Source organism: Schistocerca piceifrons, chromosome 1 (assembly GCF_021461385.2).
Source record: "Schistocerca piceifrons isolate TAMUIC-IGC-003096 chromosome 1, iqSchPice1.1, whole genome shotgun sequence".
NCBI lineage: Eukaryota > Metazoa > Arthropoda > Insecta > Orthoptera > Acrididae > Schistocerca > Schistocerca piceifrons.
The window spans coordinates 654,159,743-654,164,555 of NC_060138.1; positions in this window are offsets into that span (position 1 = coordinate 654,159,743).

A 4,813-nucleotide genomic window follows, 5' to 3' on the forward strand; every position below is an offset into this window, starting at 1 on the left:
ATAGTGAAGGCAAACGAAAATTTAATAGTCATGGGGGACTGGAATTCGATGGTAGCAAAATGGAGAGAAGTAAAAGTGGTAGATGAATATGGAATGGGGATAAGGAATGAAAGAGAAAGCCCGCCTGGTAGAATTTTGCACACAGCATAAGTGAATCATAGCTAACGCTTGGTTTAAGTATCATGAAGAAGGCTGCATACTTGGAAGAGGTCTGGAAACACTGGAAGGTTTCACATAGATTAAATAAGGTTAAGATAGAGAATTTGGAAGCAGGTTTTAAATTGTAAGACATTTCCAGTGGCAGATACGGACTCTGACCACAATCTGTTGGTTATGAACTGTAGATGAAAACGGAAGAAACTATGAAAAGATGAAAATTTAGATAGATGGGAACTGGTTAAACAAAAAGAACCAGAGATTATAGAGAGCTTAAGAGAGAGCATTAGGGAACGATTAACAACAACGGGGGAAAGAAATACAGTAGAAGAAGAACTGGTAGCTTTGACGGATGAAATAGTGAAGGCAGCAGAGGATCAAGTAGGTAAAACGACGAGGGCTAGTAGAAATCCTTAGGTAACAAAAGATATATTGAATTTAATTGATGAAAGAAGAAAATACAAAATTGCAGTAAATGAAGCAGGCAAAAAGAAATACAAACGTCTCAAAAACGAAATCGATACGAAGTGCTAAACAGCTAAGCAAGGATGGCTAGAGAACAAATGTAAGGATGTAGAGGCATATATCACTAGGGGTAAGATAGACGCCGCCTACAGTAAAATTAATGAGACCTTTGGAGAAAAGAGAACCACCTGTATGAATATCAAGAGCTCAGATGGAAAACCAATTCGAAGCAAAGAAGGAAAAGCAGAAAGGTGGAGAGAATATATAGAGGATGAATACAAGGGCGATGTACTTGAGGACAATATTATGGAAATGGTAGAGGACGTAGATGAAGATGAAATGGGAGATACGATACTGCGTGAAGAATTTGTTAAAGTACTGAAAGACCTAAGCCTAAACAAGGCCCCGGGAGTAGCGCACATTCCTTCAGAGCTACTGATAGCCTTGGGAGAGCCAGCCACAACAAAACTCCACCATCTTGTGAGCAAGATGTATAAGACAGGCGAAATACTCTGAGACTTCAACAAGAATATAATAATTCCAATCCCAAAAAAGCAGGTGTTGACAGGTGTAAAAATTACCGAACTATCAGGTTAATTAGTCACGGTTGCAAAATACTAACGTGAATTCTTTACAGGCGGATGGAAAAATTGGTGGAGGAAGACCTTGGGGAAGCTCAGTTGGGATTTCGTAGAAATGTCGGAACACGCGAGGCTATACTGACCCTACGACTTATCTTAGAAGATAGATTAGGGAAACGGAAACCTACGTTTCTAGCTTTTGACAATGTTGACTGGAATACTCTCTTTCAAATTCTGGAGGTGACAGGGGAAAAATACAGGAAGCGAAAGGCTGTTTACAATTTGTACAGAACCCAGGTGGCAGCTATAAGAGTTTAGGGGGCATGAAAGGGAAGCAGTGGTTGGGAAGGGAGTGAGACAGGGTTGCAGATTACCCCTGATGTTATTCAATCTGTATATTGAGCAAGCAGTACAGGAAACAAAGAAAAATTTGGAGTAGGAATTAAAATCCATGGTGAAGTAATGAAAACTTTGAGGTTTGCCGATGACATTGTAATTCTGTCGGAGACAGCAAAGGACCTGGAAGAGCAGTTGAACAGAATGGACAGTGTCTTAAAAGGAGGCTTTAAGATGAACATCAACAGAAGCAAAACGAGGAGAATGGTATGTAGTCGGTTTCAATCAGGTGTTGCTAAGCGAATTAGATTAGGAAATGAGACCCTTAAAGTAGTAAATGAGTTTTGCTATTTGGGGAGCATAATAACTGATGATGGACGAAGTAGAAAGGATATGAAATGTAGACTGGGTATGGCATGGAAAGCGTTTCTGAAGAAGAGAAATTTCTTAACATCGAGTGTCGATTCAGGTGTCAGAAAATCATTTCTCGAAGTATTTGCCTGTAGTGTAGCCATGTATGAATGTGAAACATGGACGATAAATAGTTTAGACAAGAAGAGAATAGAAGCTTTCGAAATGTGGCACTACAGAAGAATGCTGAAGACTAGATGGGTCGATCACTTAACTAATGAGGAGGGACAGATAGAATTGGGGACAAGAGGAATTTGTGGCAAAACTTGACCAGAAGAAGGGATCGGTAGGTAGGACACGTTCTGCGGTATCAAGGAATCACCAATTCAGTATTGGAGGGAAGTGTGGACGCTAAAAATCATGGAGAGAGACCAAGGGAGGAATATACTAAGCAGATTCAGAGGGATGTATGTTGCAGTAGTTACTCGGAGATGATGAAGCTTGCACAAGATAGAGTACAGCTGCATCAAACCAGTCTCTCAATTGAGGACCAAAACAATAACAAATCTCCTCAAATTACGTCCATCTCTAACTGCATACATCTTTTACTTATTGTGATGGTAGGACCGCGGTAGCACTCACCCTCTTTATCACGACAGTGTCGCCACGTGTGCCATTATTGTAGCTACGGCCCACAATGTTGTTGTGGTCTTCAGTCCAGAGACTGGTTTGATGCAGCAGCTCTCCATGCAACTCTATCCTGTGCAAGCTTCTTCATCTCCCAGTACCTACTGCAACCTATATCCTTCTGAATCTACTTAATGTATTCATCTCTTGCTCTCCCTCTACGATTTTTACCCTCCACTCTGCCCTCCAATACTAAATTGGTGATCCATTGATGCCTCAGAACATGTCCCATCAATCGATCCCTTCTTCTAGCCAAGTTGTGCCACAAATTTCTCTTCTCTCCAATTCTATTCAGTACCTCCTCATTAGTTATGTGTTCTACCCATCTAATCTTCAGCATTCTTCTGTAGCACCACAATTCGAAAGCTTCTATTCTCTTCTTGTCTAAACTACTTATCGTCCACGTTTCAGTTCCATAGATGGCTACACTCCATACAAATACTTTTAGCAATGACTTCCTGACACTTAAATCTATATTCATCATTTCCTAATCTAATCCCCGCAGTATTACCTGATTTAATTTGACTACATTCCATTATCCCCGTTTGGTTTTGTTGGTGTTCATCTTATATCCTCCTTTCAAGACACTGTCCATTCCGTTCAACTGCTCTTCCAGGTCCTTTGCTGTCTCTGACAGAATTACAATGTCATCGGCGAACCTCAAAGTTTTTATTTCTTCTCCATGGATTTTAATTCCTAATCCGAATTTTTCTTTTGTTTCCTTTACTGATTGCTCAATATACAGATTGAATAACATCGATGATAGGCTACAACCTTGCCTCACACCCTTCCCTACCACCGCTTCCCTTTCATGCCCCTCGACTCTTATAACTGCCATATGGTTTCTGTACAAATTGTAAATAGCCTTTCGGTCCCTATATTTTACCCCTGGCACCTTCAGAATTTGAAAGAGAGTGTTCCAGTCAACATTGACAAAAGCTTTCTCTAAGTCTACAAATGCTAGAAACGTAGGTTTGCCTTTCCTTAATCTATTTTCTATGGTAAGTCATAGGGTCAGTATTGCCTCACGTGTTCCAACTACGGAATCCAAACTGGTCTTCCCCGAGGTCGGCTTCTACCAGTTTTTCCATTCGTCTGTAAAGAACTCGTGTTAGTATTTTGCAGCCGTGGCTTTTTAAACTGATAATTCGGTAATTTTCAGAGCTGTCAACACCTGCTTTCTTTGGAATTCGAATTATTATATTCTTCTTACGGCCCACAATAATGACTGCACTTTTGCATGCAGACAACAAACCAATAATCACGGTCACACCATATACGAAAATTTAATGACTTTTTTTTGCCTTCTTAATGAATAAGGGCGATTAAATGGCTGTAGTGGGTTAAAAATAATAGCGCAAAAAGCGAAAACGTATAAACTGAAAACGTGAAAGTCTGGTAACTTTGTAGGAAAAATCGTTAAAAGTACACAAAACAACGTACAACTGTGAGGAACGTAGAGGTGATTAATGTGTAAACGAGGTGTCACTGTATTATTAGAACTGCCAAAGGCAGTTTGGGTGAGGCTGACTACCTTGATGTTGATGGTCTCAGCTCAGGTGCCGTCGGTGATGTCACGTCATTTCCCGGCACGGGTCTGAGCTACCAACACAGAGCTGATGTGGCCTCCATGGCACAATCAGGACTTGACAGCAATACTGTTCGTTACGTTTTTCCTTAACTATTGTTTATAACGGAGTCTAGAGGGAGTAGAACCTCCTTAGTTGTTTTAGTTTCGGTCTTGGGGAACGGAGAGCGATCTATGACAGGGATGGTGGTCTGCCAAAGTAGCATGATGTTTTGAACTTGATAAGCAATTTCATTTATCATTTATGTTATATATCTGAGCAACTAATATATATACATGAGTGACACCTGGTACCAGCTTTTTATTGTCGACACTCCTTTTACTACGATTCTGTCTTACTACAACTGTGCAACCAGTATCAAGAAACAAGTGCCATCTTCCTAATCAATGTAAAATACACTACCTGGTGTGTGTAGCTCAGGAAAAAGGGCAGTTCCCTGTTACTAGGATTCTGTCTACTACACATGGGCACCCACTATCAAGAAACAAGCGCTACCTGTCTAATCAGTACAAAATGCGCCACCTGGGGTGCCTAGCTCAGGGGCAAGGGCAGTTGTTACCATTTGTTCTCTCATCTACTGAGTCAGTGGCTGCTTGTCCTAATTACCAAACCCATAGCCATTTGACCTAATTATTATATCACTGGCCC